We start from the raw sequence: 27,730 nt of genomic DNA, 5'->3' as shown, positions 1-27,730 counted from the left end.
CTTTCTTCACAGTCCAAATCTCACATCTGTACATGACCACTGGAAAAACCATAGCCTTGACTAGATGGAACTTTTTTGGAAAAGTAATGTCTCTGCTTTTGAATATGCTATCTAGGTTGGTCATAACTTTTCTTCCAAGAAGTAAGCGTCTTTTAATTTCATGGCTGCAGTCACCATTTGCAGTGATTTTGGAGCCCAAAAAAATCAAGTCTGACACTTTGCATTGTTTCCCCATATATTTCCCATGAAGTGATGGGACCAGATGGCATGATCTTCGTTTTCTGAACGTTGAGTTTTAAGCCAACTTTTTCACTCTCCTCTTTCACTTTCATCAAGAGGTTCTTAAATTCCTCTTCACTTTCTGCCATAAGGATGGTGTCACCTGCATATCTGAGGTTATTGATATTTCTCCCATCAATCTTGATTCCAGCTTGTGCTTCCTCCAGCCCAGCGGTTCTCATGATGTACTCTGCATATAATTTAAATAAGCAGGGTGACAATATTGACTTGTCGTACTCCTTTTCCTATTGGAACCAGTCTGCTGTTCCATGTCCAGTTCTAACTGTTGCTTCCTGACCTGCATATAGGTTTCTCAAGAGGCAGGTCAGGTGGTCTGGTAGTCCCATCTCTTACAGAATTATCCACAGTTTATTGTGATCCACACAGTCAAAGGCTTTGGCATAGTCAATAAAGCAGAAATTGATGTTTTTCTGGAACTCTCTTGCTTTTTTGATGATCTAGAAGATTTTGGCAATTTGATCTCTGGTTCCTCTGCCTTTTCGAAGACCAGCTTGAACATCTGGAAGTTCACAGTTCATGTATTGCTGAAGCCTGGCTTGGAGAATTTTGAGCATTACTTTACTAGCGTGTGAGATGAGTGCTATTGTGCAGTACTTTGAGTATTCTTTGGCATTGGCTTTCTTGATATAACTAACGTCTATAGATAACAGCATCACCAACTCAGTGGACATTAACCTGAGCCAACTCTGGTAGACAGCAAAGGACAGAAGAGCCTGGTAGGATAGTACATGGTGTCACAAGAGTTGGATATGACATAGTGAAAGAGAAACAACAAAATAGATAACATCATCCAAAACAGCAAACTACACATTCTTCTCAAGATCACATGGAGCTTTCACAAAAATAAATGACATTATGAGAACAAAATACATCTTTAAAAATTTTTTTAAAATACAAAATAGGAACCATACCATCTCTTCTCTCATACCATACTGTATGTAATTAAACTAAAAATCAGTAAAAAGAAGGATAACTGGAAAATAACATAATATGTGGAAATTAAACAACATACTACTAAACAGCATATGAATTGAAGAAACCTCAAGAGAAATTAAAATATATTTTAATAAAGTGAAAATAAAAATACAGTCATCAAAATGTATAAAGATGTAGCAAAAGCAGTAGAGAAAATTATAGAAATAAATGCATTAATTATAAAAATGATATACAATTAATATTTTAAGATGCTACCATAGGAAACTAAAATAGTAGATAAAATAAATTCAAGCTAAGCAAAAGGATAGAAATAATGAAAATAAGAGCAAACACCAATGCAATTAATAATAAGAAATCAACAGAAAATCTATAAAACCAAAAGATTGTTCTTTGAAAAGATAATTAAAATGGTTAAGTCCCCCAGGATAACTGAGAAGAAAAGAGAAAGGACTCAAATTACTAATATCAGAAACAAAACATGGAATAGCATTACAGATCCTATGGGCATTATAAGGATAATAAAGAAAGAAAGAAGACATGTTAGTCACTCAGTTGTGTCCTACTCTTTGTGACCCCATGGACTACAGCCTGCCAGGCTCCTCTGTCCATGGGATTTCCCAGGCAAGAATACTGCAGCGGGTTGCCATTTTCTTCTCCAGGGATCTTCCCAACCCAGGGATCAAACCCGGGTCTCCTGAATTGCAGGCAGATTCTTTACCATCTGAGCCACTAGGGAAGCCCAAGGATAATAAAGGAATGCAAAAAAAAATGCTATGCTCACAAAATATATCCTATATGAAATAAGCCAATTCCTTAAAGGAATAATTTTCTACAACTAACACAAGAAAAAATAGATAACTTGAATTTGTCTATACCTATTAAGTAAATGTTGGATAACAGCAAATAACCTCCAAAACCAGAAAGCACCAGGCCCAGATGGATTCACTAGTGATTTCATTGCATGTTTAAGGAAAAAAAAATTGTTCTAATCCTCTGAAATCTTTTTCAGAGGATAGAAGCAAAGGGAATACTTCCTATTCCATTCCATAAGGCCAGTATTACCCTAGTATTTAAAAAAAGACAATGAAATTATGATAAAAACTATAAATAAATATCTCCCAAGAACACAGAGATAGGAGTTCACAACAAAATATGAGTAAACAATGTAAACAAAGAATTACACCCCATAACCAAGGGGGGTTTATCCCAGGTATGCAAAACTGGTTAAACATTTGAAAATTGATTAATATAGTCCATCCAATTACTGGGGTGAAGAAGAAAAATCACCACTTCTTTTCAATATCTTATTAGAAATCCTACTTAATGCACAAGGACAAGATAAGGGGGAAAAAGCTATACAGATTGGAAAGGAAGACATAAAACTGCCTTTATTTGAAGATGACATGATTTTCTATTTAAAAATCATAAAAAATTTAACAACAAAAAAAAATTATGGATCTAATAAGCAGATACAGCAAGGTTGCAGAATACAAAGTTACTATGGAAAAAATCAACTGCTTTCCTGTTTACCAAAAAGAAACAATTGAAATCTTAAAATACACAGCAACATATTAACATTTATACTAGTATCCCCCAAAATGGAATACTTAGCTATAAATCTAACAAAATATGTGCACGATCTATAAGAGGAAAACTGTAAAACTCTGATGAATGAAATCAAGTAAGAATTAAACAGCAAGATATTCCCTGTATATGAATAGGAAGACTCAGTGTTGTCAAGATATCAGTGCTAAAAAACTTGGTCTATTGATTCGATGCAACCCCAATCAAAATCCCAGAAAGTTATTAATATTTTATAGCTATGCACAACGTGATTCTAAAGTTAATATGAAGAGGCTAAAGACCCAGAATGGTCAACTTGATACTGAAGGAAAAGAACTAAATAGAAAGATTGACACTATCCAACTTCAAGACTTACTATAAAGCTACAGAAATCAAAACACAGAAAAATGAACTGAAAAATTAAAAAAAAAGAAAAGAGAAATAAATGAATGCAGCACTAGAGAGGCCAGAAATAGACACAGATATAATCAAATAATCTTTGACAAAAGAGCAAAAACACTACAATGAATAGTGTTTTCAACAAATGGTTCTGGAAAAACTGGACATCCATATGCAAAAACAAAAACATGAATCTAGATATAGACTTTACACCCTTCACAAAAGCTAACCTAAAATGGATCCGAGACATAAATGTCGAATACAAAACTGTAAGACTCCCAGAAGATAGCATGGAAGGAAATTTAGATAAACTTGGGTATGATGATGACCTTTTAGGAACAACACCAGAAGTTCAACCTATGAAAGAAACAATTGACAAACTGAACTTTACTAAAAAAAAAAAAAAAAAATTATCTAGGGACTTTCCTGGTGGTCCAGTGGCTAAGACTCTGTTCTCCCAATGCAGGGGCCTGGGCTCAATCTCTGTTCAGGGACCTAGATCCCACATGCTGCAACTGAGTTCCCATATGCTGCAACTGAGAGTTCTCATGCCACAACTAAAGACCAGCCCGCATGCTACAACTGAGACTTGGTGTAGCCAAATAAATAAATAATTTTAAAACAAAAATCTATTCTGTGAAAGAAAAATCAGGAGAATGAGGATATAAGTCATAGACCAAGAGAAAATATTTGTAGAAGACACATCTGATAAAAGATTGTTATCCAAAATATAGGAAGAATTCTTAAAATTCAACAATCAGAAAACAAACAACCCAATTTTTTTAAATGATCCAAAGACTTTAACAGACACCTCTCCAAAGAAGATATACACATGGCAAATAAGCATATGAAAAGATATCCTGCACTAGACGTTATCAAGGAAATGCAAATAATATAATTAGATTCTTCTCCATACTTATTAGAATGCCAAAGTCAGGAACACTGACAACACAAAATGCTACTGAGGATATGGAACAAGAGTAATTCTCATTCATCATGGCTGAGAACTCAAAATGTTACAACCACTCCAGAAGACCATTTGCTGGCTAAACATACTTGTACTATACAATCTGGCAAAGGCACTTTGGAGCATATACCCAAAGAATTTAAAAACATATCCACACAAAAACTTGCATGTGAATAATTATAGTTGGAATCAACCGAGATGTCTTTCAGTACGAGAATGGAATACACTCAGACAATTGAATATAAAAGTCCAAAAAAGAAATGAACTATCAATGCATAAAAAGACATGGAGGAATCTTAAACGCATATTACTAAGTGCTAAAAGTCAATCTGAAATGTCTTCCTACTGTAGGTGCTTGGTCACTCAGTCACATCCTACTCTTTGCAACCCCATGGGCTGTAACCCTAGTCCAACTAAATTGCATTCTGGAAAAGGGAAAACTCTGGAGACAGTAAATGATCAAGTTGTCAAGAGTAAAATGGAAAGGAGTGAATTGGCAGAGCACAGAAGATTTTTGGAGCATTGAATATATCCTGTATGATCCTATAATAATGGATGCATGTCATTTTACTTTTGTCCAAATCCACAGAATTTTTAAGAGTGAACCCAATGTTTACTGGATATTGTGTGATTATGCTGTGACAATATATGTTCATCAATTGTAGCAAATGTACCACCCTAGTGGGGGATGTTGATAATGGGAGAGGCTATGTGTATATGGGGGCAGAAGGTACACAGGGAAACTTTGTACCTTCCTCTCAGTTTTGCTGAGAACTTGAAACTGTTTTAAGAAATAGTCTTAAAAAAAAACAACAAAGAGATTAAATACTGAACTATAAGATATGGTTTTGTTATACATTCCATCACTAAATTGGTATATTTTGCAGTAGCTTTAAAAATGACTGGGACTTCCCTGGTGGTCCAGTGGTTAAGACTGTGTGTTTCCACTACAAGGGGCAAAGGTTCAACTTGGTTGGAAAATTAAGATCCCACAAAAACTAAAAATTACATTAAATTAAAATGATTTGAAGCATATATTCACTGCTTTTTAGTACCTATATTACACTAAATCTGCTATTTTTAGATATCATCCAAAACTAATCCACCATGTTGGATTTTCAAATTCAAAAGTAATAGAGAATTCATAGCATGTAAATGTAGAAACAAAAATGTTTTCTTGGACTTGGGTAAAATGCATAGGATTATAGAGTCAGTAAGTCATTTTGTAGATGGAGAATGCCAATTAAATGCAGTGTTTCTGATTTACCTGTTTTCTATGATATAAACATAAAAGACAATGTTTTAGCTAGAAAACAGACCAGAGTTTAAGATAACAAAACAGAGAGCTTTTCTAATACATTGTGTTCAAAGTGTTGTGCTTTGTTTATTCATTCATGGTTTGATTTCCGTCTTCTGCTGGGAATGAAGAAAAAGTTTGAAAATGTTCTTTTTTATAAAGATAGCAGGGTGCCATTTATAACTGGTCAGTTATGGCAGAAAGTGAAGAAGAACTAAAGAGCCTCTTGATGAAAGTGAAAGAAGAGAGTGAAAAAGTTGGCTTAAAGCTCAACATTTAGAAAACTAAGATCATGGCATCCGGCCCCATCACCTCATGGCAAATAGATGGGGAAACTGTGGAAACAGTGGCTGACTTTATTTTGGGGGGCTCCAAAATCACTGCGGATGGTGACTGAAGCCATGAAATTAAAAGATGCTTGCTCCTTGGAAAGAAAGTTATGACCAACCTAGACAGCATATTAAGAAGCAGAGACATTACTTTGCCAAGAAAGGTCCATCTAGTCAAGGCTATGGTTTTTCCAGTAGTCATGTATGGATGTGAGAGTTGGAATATAAAGAAAGCTGAGCACCGAAGAATTGATGCTTTTGAACTGTGGTGTTGGAGAAGACTCTTGAGAGTCCCTTGGACTGCACGAAGATCCAACCAGTCCATCCTAAAGGAGATCAGTCCTGGGTGTTCATTGGAGGGACTGATGTTGAAGCTGAAGCTCCAATACTTTGGCCACCCAATGTGGAGAGCTGACTCATTTGAAAAAAAAAAAAAAACCCTGATGCTGGGAAAGATTGAGGGCAGGAGGAGAAGGGGACGACAGAGGATGAAATGGTTGGATGGCATCACCGACTCAACGGATATGGGTTTGGGTGGACTCCGGGAGTTAGTGATGGACAGGGAGGCCTGGTGTGCTGTGGTTCATGGGGTCACAAAGAGTCGGACATGAATGAGCGACTGAACTGAACTGAAATACAATTTATGTAAAATATGAGAGACAAGGCAGCAAATAGCTGATTCAAATGCTTCACAAAATCCTCAACTCTATTTTTAAAAAGTACAAATAAACTAAGAAGGAAACTCCCTGTGGGATAGCATATGGATCAGTTTTCATTTGATTAATGTAAATGGGTAGAAATGACATTCTTTGACAGGAAGCTTTTGTTTATATGATAGAGAAAATGAAAAAAGAAATCAAATAACTTTAAAAGAAATGCTTTATTTACACAAGAGGCTTATGAAACCCAAGCTATGTTGTCAGTCAAAGCAAAGCTCTCATTAATATATATTTATGGTTATTTAAATTTTCTTTCCCTATGTGCATTTCCTAGAAAGAAGGAATAATCTTGGTGATTCTAAGACATTTATGCTTAAGATACAAAGAACTTTTTTTCACAATATACTTTCGGTGTTATAAAGGATATAGAGATAAAATTGGAGAAGGCAATGGAGCCCCACTCCAGTACTCTTGCCTGGAAAATCTCATGGATGGACTGAGCAACTTCACTTTCACTTTTCACTTCATGCATTGGAGAAGGAAATGATAACCCACCCCAGTGTTCTTGCCTGGAGAATCCCAGGGATGGGGAAGCCTGGTGGACTGCCGTCTATGGGGTCGCACAGAGTCGGACACGACTGAAGCGACTTAGCAGCAGCAGCAGAGATAAAATTAATAATTATAAAGTAATCCAGAAATCAAACAAAATGGAATAGGGAAATCTCTTTATAGCTCATTTTAGAAATAACTTTGTGTGGGTTAAATATTATACATATATATTTTACAAAATTATTCTAAAAATAAAATCAGCTGTACTTGTGATATTCCAAGTACACATTGGTTGCATTTAGATCTGTGGGTCTTTATTTAAAAAAACACTTCTTACATCATTAAAAACCCTTATAAAACATAGCTTAATTGAGGACCTACACATATCATTGCTTCCTATATTTTTACAAATTTTTCTATTCTGTTGTTCTTTAGTCATTAAGTTGTGTCCGACTTTTTGCGACCACATGGACTGTAGCCCATCAGCCTCTTCTGTCCATAGGGTTTCCCAGGCAAGAATACTGGAGTGGGTTGCCACTCCCTGTTCCAGGGGATCTTCGCAACCCAGGGATTGAACCCATGTCTCCTACATTGGTAAGCAGATTCTTTAGCATTGAGCCACCAGGACATATAATTTTTCATTAAACATGTCTACTTTTAAATTTTTACTTTCATAAGTATAAAATATTTGACTCATTGCTTATTATGCTTGTAGAATGAATTCTTAAATTATTGATAAAAACATGAAAATTATTATCATCAATTTTATATTGGCAGAAAAAGCTCAAAAAGTTGGGCATACTAAAACCACAGCATTCCTGTAGTGGCTGACTCCATGATATATTATTAAAAATTCCACTGAAAGACAGTCTTAGTCTTATTAGTAGGAAAATATAATTTTATAATTACTTTAACTTTCCAACAAAGCCTATCATTTTAGAACTTTAACATTTTATTTGTTGTTGGAATTCATTATCTTTTTCTAAAGAGTGTGTGATGTATTTTTTTTTTTTTACTAGCATTCTCCTTTCTCTGTGATTTATAAACAATTAATTTACAGAATGTCACCATTTTGGCTCATAAATGTTATAAACATTTAATGATCTAACATTTTAATTGTGCTTTAATTACATTTATCATGAGATGATGTTTATGTGTATACTGATACTTACTTCTCATTTTTGGTATGTTTTTCCCTTATTTTTTAAAAAGGCTTACTACATTACAAATCACGTAATGATAAATGATGGTTTAATTGTGCTCTTTTATATTTTCTCCCTTTTTACAATTTAATTCATTTGATATATCTGGTGTTCTCATCATCTTAAAATTTCAAATGCATATCATTTTAGTTTTTATTTTCTTTGGAACTAAGATATATTGATCTAATTTTTATATTTTAATAATTTCCCATTTTCTTTATTGTGCCAAGAGACAAACATTTTTAAGAGTATGTTTTCTTTGTAGTTTATCAAATTGGTTATGTTATATTGATATAACACCTGGTAAAGCAGATTCTGATACTGTTTTATACCTATTACTAATATTCTGTCTAACTTTTCCCTAGTTGACCTATCAAAGTTCAAAGACATCTGTTGAAAACTGATAAGATTTTGTTAAGTATATCTAGATTATTGTTTACATATTTGGAAACTTTTAGTTTAACAAAATAAAAGATTCAAAACTATTATAGCTCAATAGAAAGGTAACTGTAACATTGTAATACAGGCTTGCTTTACCTAAATGTAATTTTAAAATCCTAAATTGTAAGTTACAGTTAACTAAGCATCATATAGATGGGGAAAGTTGACACTGTAGGAGTACATAGTTTAGTATCAGAAAATTCATCACTGACATTCAGCATGTACGTATTATACAGTAAAAAAAAAAAAAAAATACTATGATCATTCTAACTGGAGGAAAAAAGCAAATTAATGAGTTCTAACACTTCCTGAGTATTGGCATTTATCACATGCAGAGCCAGAGGCAGGAACTTAGAGACAGGATGTTTATTTTGGAGGTGATCCCAGGAAGAGAGGAAGAGAGAAAGAGAGAATGGGGAAAGTAAAACACCAGTCAGGAAACACTAATAAAGAATGTGTAATGAAGTCGATTAATGGCATTTACAACTAGGAATCCTCATAATTTCAAGCAATTCTGTAAACAATGACTCAGAATGGCTCCTCCAAGAGATGAGAGATTGTGACAAAAGAGTTTTCAAGCTTCTAACAATTTCCCACACTATTAATATGTGAAAAATATCCTTTTGTTAAGTTCAGACTAATGATAAAAAATCTATTTTTAGAATGAGGTTGCACAACACAAAATGGTAAGTAAGTATTTCTAGGTGATCTCTGAACATGAGAAGATCTCTTTAACTGGAAAGAGTCTCATCCTATGAAGGAGAAAACCAGAAGTTTTCATGCAGTTGCATGTTTGTTTCGGAAGTTGATTTCAAGAATAAACAAAATACCCTAACATTTATAACAAATTACCAGTTTGTTATCACCAACAATAGAAATTATTTTATGACATCAATACAATTGTTTTAGAAGAGAAAGTGTTGGCATGACTATCTAAATGAATCAACGTTCTGTTCTCAGCTGATTTTAGTGATGAAAGATATGGCTATGAAATCTATGTGAATACGTGAAACCTAAAATAGATTGTTTTTCAAGTCATCAATAGCAGTGCTTTCTGCCATGCCCTACCCCTCCCACGCAATAGTTTTCATGTGTTTTAAAACTTATGGACTCTGTGGGAGAGGGAGAGGGTGGGAAGATTTGGGAGAATGGCATTGAAACATGTAAAATATCATGTATGAAACGAGTTGCCAGTCCAGGTTCGATGCACGATACTGGATGCTTGGGGCTAGTGCACTGGGACGACCCAGAGGGATGGTATGGGGAGGGAGGAGGGAGGAGGGTGCAGGATTGGGAACACATGTATACCTGTGGCGGATTCATTTTGATATTTGGCAAAACTAATACAATTATGTTAAGTTTTAAAAATTAAATTAAATTTTAAAAAAAAGAGAAAAAAAAAAAGAAAGCCAAAGGATTCAAACATAAAAAAATAAATAAATAAATAAAAATATGTTGAATGGCATGGTTTGTTTTCCTCCTAGGAAAAAAAAAAAAAAACCAGACAGGGCATTCTGTATAATGTGTCTGCATAGAGGTTGCAACAATAGGAGAAAAGGAACAAATAAAGCTGTAACAGTCACACAAAAAGGTGGTAAAGAATAAAAAACAGAAACAGAAAAAGCAGACAAATACAGATCTTCTTTGACTTACAATGAGGTTATATCCCCATAAACTCAAAGTAACATGAAAATATCTTGTCAAAAATACATTTCATATACCTAACATTCCAAATAACATAGCTGAGCCTAGCCTAACTTAAATGTGCTCAGAAGATCCATGTTAGCCTACAGTTGGGCAAAATCATTTAACACAAAGCTTATTTCATAATAGTGTTGATATCTCATGTAATGTTTTGAACACTATACTAAAAGAGAAAAATGGAATAAAAGTTGTAAGTGTATGAATTCTTTTCCTTTGTGATGGCATGGTGGATTGGTAGCAGCAACTTGATGCCACTGCCCAGCATCACAAGATAGTATCTACCACATGCAACTAGCTTGAGAAGAGATCAAAATTCAACATCTAAGGAATATTTTCTACTGAATGTGAGAAATCGTTAAGTCAGATGATCATTGGTCAGGGACTCTGGATTTGTGGTAGGAGAAATTTCTACTTCACCAAAATATAACTGAAATTAAACTCAAACTACTTGCTAAAAAATAGTCTTAAAACAAACAACACAAACCCCAGAGAGACTAATTACCATATGTGGCAGCATAACTTTAATCTCTGCATCTGTCTTGGCTCCGCTTTTTGTCTTTCTTTCACACGGTCATCTCCGTAAGAGGACACCAGTCATATTGAGTTAGGGGATCCATCCAACTTTAGAGTGGCCTCATCTGAACTTACCTAATTATATCTGTGGCAATCTTATTCCACATAAGGTTACATTTAAGGTAACAGGGGTTAGGATATCAACATATGATGACGGGGAATGCAATTCAACCCATCAGATAAGAGCAGTTGCTCAGTTGTGTCTGACTCTTTGCGACCCCATGAATCGCAGCACGCCAGGCCTCCCTGTCCATCACCAACTCCCAGAGTTCACTCAGACTCACATCCATCGAGTCAGTGATGCCATCCAGCCATCTCATCTCATCCTCTATCGTCCCCTTCTCCTCCTGCCCCCAATCCCTCCCAGCATCAGAGTCTTTTCCAATGAGTCAACTCTTCACGTGAGGTGGCCAAAGTACTGGAGTTTCAGCTTTAGCATCATTCCTTCCAAAGAAACCCCAGGGCTGATCTCCTTCAGAATGGACTGGTTGGATCTCCTTGCAGTCCAAGGGACTCTCAAGAGTCTTCTCCAGCACCACAGTTCAAAAGCATCAATTCTTTGGCGCTCAGCCTTCTTCACAGTCCAACTCTCACATGCATACATGACCACAGGAAAAACCATAGCCTTAACTAGACGAACCTTTGTTGGCAAAGTAATGTCTCTGCTTTTGAATATGCTATCTAGGTTGGTCATAACTTTCCTTCCAAGGAGTAAGTGTCTTTTAATTTCATGGCTGCAGTCACCATCTGCAGTGATTTTGGAGCCCAGAAAAATAAAGTCTGACACTGTTTCCACTGTTTTCCCATCTCTTTCCCATGAAGTGATAGGACCGGATACCATGATCTTCGTTTTCTGAATGTTGAGCTTTAAGCCCACTTTTTCACTCTCCACTTTCACTTTCATCAAGAGGCTTTTTAGTTCCTCTTCACTTAACAATTGTTAAATATATTTTAGTAAAATTTCTGATTGTTCAGTGGGGATATGTGTGTTTATGCTAAGTCGCTTCAGTTGTATCTGACTTTTTGTGATCCTATGGACTGTAGATTGCCAGGATCCCCTGTCCAAGGAATTCTCTAGGCAAGAATACTGGACTGCATTGCCATATCCTCATCCAGGGTATCGTCCCAACCCAGAGATGTCTCCGGCTTTGGCAGGTGGGTTCTTTGTCTCTTATGTCTCCTGCTTTGGCAGGTGGGTTCTTTGCCACTGGCAGCACCTGGGAAGCCCTCAGTGGGAGAATGGAACTGAAAATAAATTGTATTATTTATCTGCAGAAAACCCAGAGTTCCCTTAATATGCTCCTCCTTTTCAGTTTAAAATCCTTAGCACTCAATTTATTCCTCTCTTTCCTCTCTCACTAGATACTCTCATCACTGCTGATGACCATTAGACTGAACTCATTCTGCTCCATATGTCTAATTGTTTTTAGGCTTAAATGAACATCTGTGGAAATTTTGTTGGTATACTGAGTGTTAGATGAGGTTCGGTGATTATTATTATACTCTTCAGTATAAAAGAGTTTAAATCAAGTGACATTTAAAAATCAAACTTAAAGGACTTCTTCAATTAACTCTAAATCAATTGAGATTTCTCACTCTCTAATATCGTTTCCTCCAAATAAACTCAGTGTAAAAAAGTATCCTGTGAAGTAGAGAACTGTCACCCGATGCGATAAAATAAACACTAACAGAAGCGATATTCACCAAAAAAAGCAGAGTGTGAGGAATCCATTAGAAAAGAAATAAAATTAGGGCACATACTTTGATGTAGCAGTGCTTTATAAAAGCAGTACTAGTTAAGAAGAAGAAAAAAAATAAAATACCAAATCAAGTTTTGTCTATAAAATTGTCTAAACTGAATGGTTTATAACTCATGAATTTTAAAATCAGTAAGATTATCATTGAGGGCAAAGCTTTTGTCTTTCCTTGTGGTTGAATTTTTTAATTGATTAGCAGTTGGACAATTATAAAGTTTGGGTTTAGATTTATAAACCACCCACTCACCACTGTGGACACATACATGCATACACATATACAGATATTTTGAGTTTGGAACTAATTGAGAATCAAAAAATTTGATACAGGCATACTTAATTTTATTGTGTTTTGCTTTATAGATATCGTGTTTTGTTTTGTTTTTTTTTACAAATTGAATGTTTCAGGTAACCCTCCCAACCCTGCATCAAGCAAGTCTATCCATGCTATTTTTCCAAAAAGCATTCTTTTTTAGTTAAAGTATTTACATTTTTTATACATCATACTATTGTACATGTATTTGGCTATAGTATAGTATAAATAAAATTTATATGCACTGAGAAACCAAAACATTTGTGTGACTCATTTTATTGTCATAGTCACTTTATTGCAGTGGTTTGAAACCAAACCCACAATATCTCTGAGGTCTGCCTGTATGTATATGAGATATCTTATTTAAAATCATGGAATAGGGAGAGTTGAATGATAGGCAGGAATCACTGGAGAGGACAGAGTCCCTGAGGAAAACCTCCATCTGCCTTACTAAGGGTTCTTTACTGTGGGTAAGGGACAGGAAAGGGAACATGACAGGATTAACAGGAGGCAGATACAGAGACAGACAGAATAGAAAACAAAAGGAGTAGGAGGAGCAACAATATCTTTAATGTTATTACCTCCATCTTATTGTAATATGTAGACTTCCCTGGTGGCTCAGACAGTAAAGCGTCTGCCTACATTGTGGGAGACCTGGGTTCAATCTCTGGGTTAGGAAGATCCTCTGGAGAAGGAAATGGCAACCCACTTCAGTATTCGGCTGGAAAATCCCATGGACACAGGAGCCTGGTAGGCTACAGTCCACGGGGCCGCAAAGAGTCAGACACGACTGAGAGACTTCAATAATCTGAAGATGAATTTACATTTTTCACAATTCAGATTAATCACTCATTTTCCAATAATATTAACAGCAAAGCTAAGAAATGCTATTTTTACTCAAGAAAAATTTACTAGGGCCACAGGAGAGAAGCAAGTTAAATTCCCCTCTAAATGTATATTATCAAACATGATACAGATACATTTTGAGTGTTGTCATGTTTCAATAAAAATGAAGGAAAACAAATATGTAAAAACACCACCTATACATGTCTTAACAATGATTTACATCAACAATATGCCAACAGACCTGGAAAGCAGACCTAAGGACACAGTGGGAGGGGAGGAGGGAGGGGGTAAGTTGTATGGAGAGAGTAACATGGAAGCTTACAATACCATATGTAAAATAGATAGCCAGTGAGAATTTGCTGTATGACTTAGGAAACTCAGACAGGGGCTCTGTGACAATTGAGAAGGGTGGGATGGAGAGGGAGATGAAGTAGAGGTTTGGGAGGGAGGGGACATGGGTGCACTTATGAGTGATTCTTGTTGATGTATGACAGTAAACTACAAAATTCTGTAAAGCAAATATTTTCAATTTAAAAAAATAAAATGACAAATATATAATATACCAAGAGTCTTCTATACTCATTGGTCCACTATAGCAAACTTAAATTTAACTGGAAAAAATAATAAAATGTGATAAATCACAGTTTAACTTTTAATGAAAGAATTGGCTAAAACCTGTTTATTTTTAATCAAGAAGAAAATAATTTTGAAAACATACAATGGTCTACATTATATATTTTATATATAAATATGCCATATAATTCAAGTTAAATATTCTGTACTCCTTCACATTTTATAAAACTTAACTTATCTAATGCCTATCTCACAGAATCCAGTAAATTAAATGTACTTCAAAATTCCTATTTAAGGAAACTAGATCTTATTGAGTTTATGTAACTTATTCAAAAATCAGATACAAATAATGTTCTAGAACATGACCTCCATTTTTTTTCCTTCCATTGGTTAGTGTGTGTTTACTTATACTTATGTGTAAAAAAGAAAGGTAACTCTATTTGATGCTTCTGAACTGTGCTGCTGGAGAAGACTCTTGAGAGTCCCTTGTATTGCAAGGAGATCAAACCAATCAATCCTAAAGGAAACCAACCCTGAATATTCGTTGGAAGGATAGATGCTAAAGCTGAAGCTCCAATACTTCGGCCACCTTAGGCAAAGAACCAATTCATTGGAAAAGAACCTGATGCTGAGGAAGATTGAAGGTAGGAGTAGAAGGGGATGACAGAGGATGAGGTGGTTGGATGGCATCACCGACTCAATGGACATGAGTTGGAGCAGGCTCCAAGAGTTGGTGATAGAAAGGGAAGCCTGGCATGCTGCAGTCCATGGGGTTGCAAAGAGTGAGACACAACTGAGCGACTGAACTCAACTGAACTGTATTTCTGTCAGATCTGGGAACACAGGAGAATAGTGATTATGAGCCTGATGATGGTAAGCAGGAAAGTATACCTAAAGTATTTATACCTAAAATATAATGCGAGTAAATCAAAGTGGATTTGCCCAGACTGGCTGAGCAATTTATTTTCAAGTAAGAAATGTGAAATTGTGCTACACATCCTAACAAAGTAGAGAAAAGCATCTTCACTGAAAAGCAACATGTAGAAAATATAAAGGACAATGAGAATAACTTTGACCTGTGTGCTATAACATGCATATATTTAAGAATAATGATACATAAGTGAGCAAACAGAAAGAAATGATGCTTGGAGTACCATTTAATGCAAGCAACCATTATCTTTCAGAAAACAGAGACAGACACCAAGTGACAGCTTGAATACGCCTCCTAAATTTGTGAATAAAGCCACATTGGACTCTCCCTCTCAGCAACTCCTCCAGTTTATAACACCTTTATAAATGAACCCAGGTGAAATCAGCAGAGAAATAATTCAGCAAACACACACACAATAATAATAAATAAAAAATAGCTGTTGTTTATAGCCACTATGTTTTAGACTCCTTTGTTTAGTAGCAATTGAAAGCCAATAGATGAGCTATTTCAAATCCTGAAATATGATGCTGTGAAAGTGCTGCACTCAATATGCCAGCAAATTTGGAAAACTCAGCAGTGGCCACAGGACTGGAAAAGGTAAGTTTTCATTCCAATCCCAAGAAAGGCAATGCTAAAGAATGTTCAAACTACTGCACAATTGCACTCATCTCATATGCTAGCAAAGTAATGCTCAAAATTCTCCAAGCCAGGTTTCAACAGTACATGAACCATGAACTTCCAGATGTTCAAGCTGGATTTAGAAAAGACAGAGGGACCAGATATCATATTTCCAACATCTGTTGAATCATAGAAAAAGTAAGGGAGTTCCAAAAAAATATCTACTTCAGCTTTATTGACTATGCCAAAGTGTTTGGCTCTGTGGATCATAATAAACTGTGAAAATTCTTAAAGAGATGGGAATACCAGACCACCTTACCTGCCTCCTGAGAAATCTGTATGCAGGTCAAGTGGCAACAGTTAGAACCAAACATGAAACAACAGACTGATTCCAAATTTGGAAAGGAGCACATCAAGGCTGAATATTGTTACCCTGCTTATTTAACTTACATGCAGAGTATATCATGCGAAATGCCAGGCTGGAAAAAGCACAAGCTGGAATCAAGATTGCCAGGAGAAATATCAATAACCTCAGATATGCAGATGACACCACTCTTATGGCAGAAAGTGAAGAGGAACTAAAAAGCCTCTTGATGAAAGTGAAAGAGAGTGAAAAAGCTGGCTTAAAACTCAACATTCAAAAAGCTACGATCTTGGCATCTGGTCCTATCACTTCATGGCAAATAGATGGAGAAACAAAGGAAACAGTGACAAACTTTATTTTGGGGGGCTCCAAAATGCAGCCACGATGTTAAAAGACACTTGCTCCTTGGAAGAAAAGCCATGACCAACCTAGACAGCATATTAAAAAGCAGAGAGGTTACTTTGCTGACAAAGGTCCATCTAGTCAAAGGTATGGTGTTTCCAGTATGTATGGATGTGAGAGTTGGACCATAAAGAAAGCTGAGCACTGAAGGGTTGATGTTTTTGAACTGTGGTGTTGGAGAAGGTTCTTGAGTCCCTTGCACTGCAAGGAGATCAAACCAATCAATCCTAAAGGAAACCAACCCTGAATATTCATTGGAATGACTGATGCTAAAGCTGAAGCTCCAATACCTTGGCCATCTGAGGCAAAGAACCAATTCATTGGAAAAGATTCTGATGCTGGGAAAGATTGAAGGTAGGAGTAGAAGGGGACGACAGAGGATGAGATGGTTGCGTGGCATTATGAACTTGATGGACATGAGTTTGAACAGGCTCCAGGAGTTGGTGATGGACAGGGAGGCCTGGTGTGCTGCAGTCCATGGGGTCACAGAGGAAGACACAACTGAGCGACTGAACTAACACCACTGACGAGCCAGGCGCAAAGTGAGTATAATGTAATTTTCTGGAAAGTTATTCTTTAATAAATCTATGTGGCTACCTATATTCACAGTAATAATCACTGATTATACAAGAGCATAATTTAGAGAGAGTTCCTGCCCCCACAGAACTACCATACAAGCTAACAATCCCACTTTTGGGTTACATCTAAAGAAAACAAAGACAATCTGTTGAAGAGATACTTCCACTCTCCTGTGCCTTTTAAGCTTGTTTACAATAGCCAAGACCTAAAGATAACCTAAGAATCCATCAGTGGATGAATGAATAAAGACTCTGTGGTATATTCAACAGAATAGCATTTAGCCATAAAAAAGAAGTAAATTCTGCTAACCACAACAACACATGTGGATCTTAAGGGTATTATAACAAGTAAAGTAAGTCAGAGAAAGACAAATACTGTACGTCTCAACTTAAATATGGAATCTAAAGCAAAAACAAAAATACTCATAGAAAAAGAAATCAAATTTCAGATTTATGGCTATCAGATGCAAAGAATAGGGTTAGGAGAGTTCAATGAAATAATCAAAAGATGCAAGCTTTCAGTTCCGAGATAAGTACTAGAGATATAATGTACAATATGATGAATTATAGTTAACATTGCTGTGTGGTAAGTTTGAGAGTTATTAAGACAGTAGATCCTAAGAGTTCTCATCACAAGGAAAAACTATTTTTTCCCTTTTTTGCTATCTATATGAGATGATGGATAAAAACTATACTTCCTGTGGTAATCAGTTCACAATATATATAAGTAAAGTCAATATACTATACATCTTAAACTTATACAGTGATGTATATCAATTATTTACCAATAAAACAGGAAAAAAAAGAGCTGAATAAAATTTAATTGTTAATGAACAAAAAGTCTTTTTGGAGGTGGTTCCCTTCCTTTTCTCAAATTTATGGCTTTACCATGGTTATATTTTGAGAGAAGGCCCAAGAAGATATCTCTTGTTCCAGAAGGAGTAAAATTTCTTCACCACTGTTGATAGAAGTATGGGTTTAGTTTCCTTCTTCCATACTGAGTGATATTGTAGAGGCCAGAGAGTAAACTTTGAGTGAGAGAGCCAAAAGACCATCTGGGTGATTCCAAAGAACATCTGGGTATATAAAGCATCCAGTTTGTTTCCAATTGATCTTTTCATATCTGGGGCTTTAAATTGGGAGATTTTAAGTTCCTCAGTTAGAGGGTCAATAGATTCAAGATTTTGCATGATTTCGATGAGATCAGAACATATGTATGAACTCCTAGCTTAGCATATTTGTCAGAGGCTGAATTTCCTTTTACTTTGGGAGTTTTTACCTTATAGCTACCTTCCTTCATAAATTAAAAAAAAAAAAAAAGTTTCTAAGAAGCCAGACACTTGTGGGGAAAAGAGAAGCCTGACCACAATTTAGTGAAGATAAGGAAAAGGGTAAAAAATAAGCAGTAGTGAACCCTTAGTCACGGTTGTTAAAGGGGACCAAGGATATCATGAAGAGTAATTTCTTTATATTTTTTAAATGTCTCAGCGAAACCAGGTGAAAAGTGTAATTCTTTCACCCAAATATGGTTTGTTCAAACTTGTTGTTGTTGTTCAGTCAGTCATGTCTGACTGTTTGGCACCTCGTGGACTGCAGCATGCCAGGCTCTGCTGTCCATCACCACCTCCTGGAGTTTGCTCAAACTCACATCCCTTGAGTCAATGATATCACCAAACCATCTCATCCCATGTTGCCCCTTTTACCTCCTGCCCTCAAGCTTTCCCAGCATCAGGGTCTTTTCCATTGAGTCGGCTCTTTGCATCAGGTGGCCATAGTATCAAAGCTTCAGCTTCAGCATCAGTCCTTCCAATGAATATTCAGGGTTGATTTCCTTTAAAGATTGACTGTTTGAACTCCTTGCTGTTCAAGTGACTCTCAAGAGTTTTCTACAACACCACAGTTCAAATGTATCAAATCTTTGGTGCTCAGCATTCTTTATTCATTGATTGATCAAATTAGTGATTTTAATTGAATCAAGAAATGGAAAGAGATAAGAGAAAGCGAGAGGGTAAAGAACAACATCAATCTCAGCAGCAGACTGGAAAGTAATTGCGATTATTTATTATTACCTTATATGTTATATCCATGCTGACCCCCTTATAGCTATCAAAATTCCCATTTAGAATTCAAAATTCAGTGCATATTTAATTCTGTCTGGAAACTATTCCCTGTAACCAAGTTTTATCTATTATTTTTCCTCAGAATATGTGTGAATAACTTCATCAAAGCACTTGAAAAATACATTGGATTAACTGCCTTAGATTTTTCTTTCAGTAGACCTAGTTCCTTGAAATCACTATTTTCTCAACTCTTTCCTATGGGCTGACACCTTGACATTCAATATGTGTCAGGTTTTATTATTGTTACTGACAACTCTTACATTGCTGTCTTCATAAAGTTCTGAGAAAAACATTTTTATTGCAAAGTATCTGTTCAGGAGGGCTTCCCTGGTAGCTCAGTTGGTAAAGAATCCACCTGCAATGCAGGAGACCCTGGTTTGATTCCTGGATTGGGAAGATCTCCTGGAGGAGGGCATGGCAACCTACTCCAAAGTATTCTGGCCTGGAGAATTCCATGGACAGAGGAGTCTGGAAGGCTACAGTTCATGGGGTCACAGAGACTCAGACACGACTGAGCAGCTAAGTGCACACACACATCTGCTGGGGGACACTACCTACGCTCTAGTTTCTTATGTTTTTGTTTAGTCACTAAGTCATGTCCAACTGCTGTGTCCATGGAATTTCGCAGACAAGAAGATTGTAGTGGGTTGTCATTTCTTGCTTCATAGCTTATCATATATATTATTAAACAAGAAATACAGAATGTGACTTTAAGAAAGATTTCTGTCTGGTTTTTTTAATGTATTAAAAATCCACTTGGCCAATTATACTTCCCAATACTATCAAATTGACTGAGGGGGTGGTAATCTAGGAATTATTTTTGTCACCAAAAATCAAAGGCTTTCCTTTGCAGAAATAACATATCCCCTGCTCTATTCTAGCCTGATGACCCTATGAATGCTCGGTTATTTGCAGATGGATGTATAAGGGAACAGGAGTATGCTGGTTTCAGCAATTGTACTGTGGTCATTCCTCACATAGGATTCTTCCTTTATGAAGAATTTCAGCCATTCTGGATCCCATGCCTGTGATCCTAGTGATGAGCACAGGCTAAGCATAAAATACAACTCTGATTAGTAGATTTGAACAGTAGTATTGATTACAACCTTATTACTTGCACCTAAGAGAAGTCTATTTCTAAGAACTTACATTTCACATAAGGCACAAATTACTATAAATAGTGATTTTAGTATATTAAAACCTAGGGATCTCTCTAGTATTTTATACATGCAACCTTTTATCCTTATATTAAGCCTAAATCCAGGGGATCGTCCCAAACCAGGGATTGAACCCAGGTCTTCCGCATGGCAGGTGGATTCTTTACCAGCTGAGCCACAAAGGAAGCCCAGGATATTTTAAGTATTAATAAATATAATTAATTTCAGATAAAAACTGATGAAATGCCTTATTTAAAATTACATAAATGTACAATGTGGGACCAGATATTTAAATGTTATTTTCCTGTTACCCTATTTCTGTGAGTTTTGCTTTTCTAAGCTTTTTTTTCCTATCTATTCTTCCTCAAAGGAGCACTTTGAAAATTAGTTGTACTTCTGTAAATATGATTTAAGTTCCTTAGGGAGAAAGCACTCAAAAAATGGAATATGTAATATGTTTATTCAGTAAATTATTATATCAAATCATAATCCAGAGAGTTGTTTATTGAGTTGGAAAAGTACAGAAACCATAAATACATCATCTTAAAAGGAAATCTTTTAAAAATCTTTCAAGAGAAAATCATCCCCCATCAATATTACCTTTATTTTGTGTGTGTGTGTGTGATGGTACCATTTATTTGCTTGATGTGTAAACACAAAAAATGTACACATTTTGGAATAGTCACAGTGGAAGGAGAGCTGCTTATACTGATGATGCTGTCTATCACTTTTCTTTTCTTTTTTTTTATTCTAATTTAATTTTATTTTTAAACCTGAAACACTGTATTAGTTTTGCCAAATATTACCTTTAAAAAGCCTCTTTTTTATACTACCTTTAGCAGCTAGTGTTCATTTATATTTGCAGTTCCAATCACATAATTAACACTAAACTGATTATATTTTAATTTTGGTATGTTTGTGATTTTCCCTACAAAAGGTATATAGTAGTATTCCTTTCCTTTCACAAACACAATCATTATGACTTTCTCTACTGCTGCTGCTATAGCTGCTGCTAAGTCACTTCAGTCATGTCCGACTCTGTGCGACCCCATAGACAGGCAGCCCACCAGGCTCCCCCGTCCCTGGGATTCTCCAGGCAAGAACACTGGAGTGGGTTGTCATTGCCTTCTCCAATGCATGAAAGTGAAAAGTGAAAGTGAAGTCACTCAGTCGTGTCCGACTCCTAGCCACCCCATGGACTGCAGCCCACCAGGCTCCTCCGTCCATGGGATTTTCCAGGCAAGAGTACTGCAGTGGGGTGCCATTGCCTTCTCCAGACTTTCTCTACATTTGCAAATATTTCCAACTTATGATGCATAAAAAGAGAGCTTTCTTCCTCAAACTGAAATTGTAGAAGAAATTTAAGTATTCACTGTAGTACTAAAAAAATTATTAGATTATTATGAGAAAACACAGTCTCAAGAATATCTCCATATATAAAAATCATGAAATCAGAATGAATGTAAAACTCGATAAAGCTAGTTAATTAATAGCCTTATGTGAGCCAAGCAAAAGACCTCAGAATAAAGTAGCTTGTAGCCTGAACAATAGACAGAATAACTCAGAGAGTGAGAAACGGACCCTGGTACAGTGATGAAATTACTTGGTTAATTAATTTAATGGCTGTGGAGCAATGAATTCTGTCCATCCTCTGAGAACTTCCAGGACCCAGTGTAAAGCTACAAGCCACTTCCTATAAGGTCAGTTTTGAAGTGGGAGAAGTAGAACAATATTCCAGGTCACCTCAAACACAGTCAAAGCAAATAATCTTCACACCCAGAATATTTTCTCACCAATAGTAAACTGGATTAGCCATATATACATACATATATAACAAAAGACATCAAATAACTTCTCATAAGAAACTGAATCATTCCTCAGGAGAACACAGCTCACCATCTGTGGATGACCAAACCAATTAAGTTACCAATACTAGTCAAACTAGATGCTTTATTTATAAATATGAGTAACTATTATAGCTGGAAAACATACTAAATATATAATGCAAAAACACATATATTTGATTTGCTTAATGAGATTAGACTATCAAATTAACTATTTAAATATAAGAAATACATAAGGAACAAAGTAACTTGTCAATTAACTATTAACTGATTTAAAAAATAAATCTCATAACTTCTTCAACTTTTCAGAAGAGATTTTAGTTTAATTCTTAATAACAATATATTGTCAAGGCAACTAATACAAATTATAGACTTATTAGAGATTAAAAATTACCCATAAACCAGAGATATCATTTTTATATTATGAGTGTATCTCAAGGCTGTTAGAAATAACTTTTGCAAGAATAGCTCTATAATGTTGAATAGCATATATATTTATGTAGCTGGATGGGGAAGAGGAATTATTTCTTATTCATATCTTGTTAGATTTCTTTCAAAAGGAGGAAAGAAAAGCCTGTGGCTTTCAAAAACCTCAAAATTATGGGATGCCAATAGTTAGCAATGAGAGTCAAGCAAAATATGACTAAGAAACTCGAAACCTAACATATGAAGAGGAAAGACGCATAATCAGTCTATGAGCAAATGGACTATACTAAATGGAATATTTGACACACACCACCTTTGGAAGTCTTCGCTAAAAACTTAAGTAGGCAGATGGTACTCTGATGAGAATTAATTTCAAATTTCAACCAGTCACTGATATTTAAATGAAGACTTTTAAACTTAAGTTTGATACTATACTCTTCTGATTACTGTAATCTTGACAAAGAGGCAAGAATATACAATCTCCTACCACAAAAGTGGTGCTAGGAAAATTGGACAGTTCAGTTCAGTCGCTCAGTCATGTCTGACCCTTTGCGAACCCATGGACTGCAGCACACCAGGCCTCCCTGTGCATCAAAAACTCCTGGAATTTACTCAAATTCATGTCCATTAAGTTGCTGATGCCATCCAACCATCTCATCCTCTGTCCTCACTTTCTCCTCTTGCTTTCAATCTTTCCCAGCATCAAGGTCTTTTCCAATGAGTCAGCTCTTCGCATTAGGTGGCCAAAGTACTGGAGTTTCAGCTTCAACATGACTCTTTCCAATGAATATTCAGGACCAATCTCCTTTAGGATGGACTGGTTGGATCTCCTTGCAGTCCAAAGGAATCTCAAGAGTCTTCTCCAACACCACAGTACAAAAGCATCAATTCTTCAGCGCACACCTTTCTTTATAGTCCAACTCTCACATCCATCTTGACTACCGTAAATACCATAGCCTTGACTAGATGGACCATTGTTGGCAAAATACTGTCTCTGCTTTTTAAAATGCTGTCTAGATTGGTCACAACTTTTCTTTCAAGGAGTAAGCTTCTTTTAATTTCATGGCTGCAGTTACCATCTGCAGTGATTTTATTGCCACATTCAGACTTAAATTGAAGAAAGTAGGGAAAACCACTAAACCATTCAGAAATTACCTAAATCAAATCCCAAACAATTATACAGTGAAAGTGAGAAATAGATTTAAGGGACTAGATCAGATAAACAGAGTGCCTGATGAACTAAAGATGGAGGTTCATGACGTTGCACAGGAGGCAGGGATCAAGACCATGCCCAGTAAAAGAAATGCAAAAAAGCAAAATGGCTCTCTGAGAAGGCCTTACAAAGAGCTGTGGAAAGAAGAGAAGTGAAAAGCAAAGGAAAGGAAAGATATACCCATTTGAATGCAGAGTTCCAAAGATTAGAAAGGAGAGAAAAGAAAGTCTTCCTCAGTGATCAGTGCAAAGAAAAAGAAGAAAACAATAGAATGGAAACAACTAGAGATCTCTTCAAGAAAATTAGACATACCAAGGGAACATTTCATGCAAATATGGGCACAATAAAGGACAGAAAAGATATGGACCTAACAGAAGCAGACAATATTAAGAAGAGGTGACAAATACACAGAAGAACTGTACCAAAAAGATCTTCACAACCCAGATAATCACGATGGTGTGATCACTCACCTAGAGCCAAACATCCTGGAATGTGAAGTCAAGGGGGCCTTAGAAAGCATCACTATGAACAAAGCTAGTGGAGGTGATGGAATTCCAGTTGAGCTATTTCAACTCCCAAAAGGAGATGCTGTGAAAGTGCTGCACTCAATATGCCAGCAAATTTGGAAAACTCAGCAGTGGCCACAGGACTGGAAAACGTCAGTTTTCATTCCAATCCCAAAGAAAGGCAATGCCAAAGAATGCTCAAACTACCGCACAATTGCACTCATCTCACAGGCTAGCAAAGTAATACTCAAAATTCTCCAAGCCAGGCTTAAACAATATGTGAACCATGAACTTCCAGATTTTCAAGCTGGTTTTAGAAAAAGCAAAGGAACCAGAGATGAAATTGCCAATATCCACTGGATCATTGAAAAAGCAAGCGAGTTCCAAAATAATGTCTATTTCTCATTTATTGGCTATACCGAAGCCTTTGACTGTGTGGATCACAATAAACTGTGGAAAATTATGAAAGAGATGGGAATACCAGACCACCTCTCCTGCCTCTTGAGAAATCTGTTTGCAGGTCAGGAAGCAACAGTAGGAACTGGACATGGAACAAGAGACTGGTTCCAAATCGGGAAAGGAGTATGTCAAGGCTGTATATTGTCACCCTGCTTATTTAACTTATATGCAGAGTACATCATGAGAAACACTAGGCTGGATTAAGCACATGGTGAAATCAAGTTTGCTGGGAAAACTGGAATGGGACAACTAATGTAAAAGAATGAAATTAGGGCACTACTTAACACCATAAAAATAACTCAAAATGTATTAAAGAGTTGAATGGAAGGCCAGACATTATCAAATTCTCAGAGAAAAACAAAGAAAACACTCTGTGACCTAAGTCACAGCAAGACCTTTTTTGAAACACCTCCTGAGTAATGAAAATAAAAACATAAGTAAACAAACGGGACCTAATTAAACTTAAAAGCTTTTGCACAGCAAAGCAAAACATTAACAAGACAGATGAAAAAACAACCCTCAGAATGTGAGAAAATATTTGGAAAAGAAGCAATCAACAGTAGATTAATCTCCAAAACTATACAAACATCTCTTGCAGTCAGTTCAGTTCAGTTCAGCGGCTCAGTTGTGTCAGACTCTTTATGACCCCATGGACTGCAGCACTCCAGGCCTCCCTGTACATCACAAACTCCCGGAGCTTACTCAAACTCATCTCCTTCAAGTCGGTGATGCCATCCAACCATCTCATCCTCTGTCCTCTCCTTCTCCTCTTGTCTTCAATCTTTCCCAGCATCAGGGTCTTTTCCAATGAGCCAGTTCTTTGCATCAGATGGCCAAAGTATTGGAGTTTCAGCTTCAGCATCAATCCTTCCAATGAATATTCAGGACTGATTTTTTTTAGGATGGACTGGTTGGATCTCCTTGCAGTCCAAGGGACCCTCAAGAGACTCTCAAGGGACTCTCCAACACCACAATTCAAAAGCATCAGTTCTTTGGTGCTCAGCTTTCTTTATAGTCCAACTCTCACATCCAAACATGACTACTAGAAAAACCATAGCTTTGACTAGACGGACCTTTGCTGGCAAAGTAATGTCTGGTGCTTTTTAATATGCTGTCTAGGTTGTTCATAACTTTTCTTCCAAGGAGCAAGCATCTTTTAATTTCATGGCTGCAATCACATCTGTAGTGATTTTGGAGCCCAAGAAAATAAAGCCTGTCACCATTTCCACTATTTCTCCATCTATTTGCCATGAAGTGATGGGACTGGATGCCATGATCTTAGCTTTCTGAATGTTGAGTTTTAAGTCAACTTTTTCACTCTCCTCTTTCACTTTCATCAAGAGGCTCTTTAGTTCTTCTTTACTTTCTGCCATAAGGGTGGTGTCATCTGCATAGCTGAGGTTATTGACATTTTTCCCGGCAATCTTGATTCAAGCATGTGCTTCTTCCAGCCCAGCATTTCTCATGATGTACTCTGCATATAAGTTAAATAAGCAGGGTGACAATATACAGCCTTGACATACTCCTTTCCCGATTTGGAACCAGTCTCTTGTTCCATGTCCAGTTCCTACTGTTGCTTCCTGACCTGCAAATAGATTTCTCAAGAGGCAGGAGAGGTGGTCTGGTATTCCCATCTCTTTCATAATTTTCCACAGTTTATTATGATCCACACAGTCAAAGGCTTTGGCATAGTCAGTAAAGCAGAAGTAGATGTTTTTCTGGAACTCTCTTGCTTTTTCCATGATCCAGAGGATATTGGCAATTTGATCTCTGGTTCCTCTGCATTTTCTAAAGCCAGCTTGAAAATCTGGAAGTTCATGGTTCATATATTGTTTAAGCCTGGCTTGGAGAATTTTGAGTATTACTTTGCTAGCCTGTGAGATGAGTGCAATTGTGCGGTAGTTTGAGCATTCTTTGGCATTGCCTTTCTTAGGGATTGGAATGAAAACTGTCCTTTTACAGTCCTGTGGCCACTGCTGAGTTTTCCAAATTTGCTGGCATATTGAGTGCAGCACTTTCACAGCATCTCCTTTTGGGAGTTGAAATAGCTCAACTGGAATTCCATCACCTCCACTAGCTTTGTTTGTAGTGATGCTTTCTAAGGCCCACTTGACTTCACATTCCAGGATGTCTGGCTCTAGGTGAGTGATCACACCATTGTGATTATCTGGGTTGTGAAGATCTTTTTGGTACAGTTCTTCTGTGTATTTGTCACCTCTTCTTAATATTGTCTGCTTCTGTTAGGTCCATGCCTTTTCTGTCCTTTATTGTGCCTATATTTGCATGAAATGTTCCCTTGGTATGTCTAATTTTCTTGAAGAGATCTGTAGTCTTTCCCATTTATTGTTTTCCTCTATTTCTTTGCATTGATCACTGAGGAAGGCTTTCTTTTCTCTCCTTTCTAATCTTTGGAACTCTGCATTCAAGTTGGTATATCTTTCCTTTTCTCCTTTGCTTTTCACCTCTCTTCTTTCCACAGCTCTTTGTAAGGCCTTCTCAGAGAGCCATTTTGCTTTTTTGTATTTCTTTTACTTGGGCATGGTCTTGTTTCCCGTCTCCTGTACAATGTCAGGAACCTCAGGCCATAGTTCATCAGGCACTCTATCAGATCTAGTCCATAAAATCTGTTTGTCACTTCCACTGTATAATGATAAAGGATTTGATTTAGGTCATTCCTGAATGGTCTAGTAGTCTTGCCTACTTTCTT

This window comes from Bubalus bubalis, chromosome 3, assembly GCF_019923935.1.
Source record: "Bubalus bubalis isolate 160015118507 breed Murrah chromosome 3, NDDB_SH_1, whole genome shotgun sequence".
Lineage (NCBI taxonomy): Eukaryota > Metazoa > Chordata > Mammalia > Artiodactyla > Bovidae > Bubalus > Bubalus bubalis.
Note: the sequence above shows the minus strand (reverse complement) of the source record.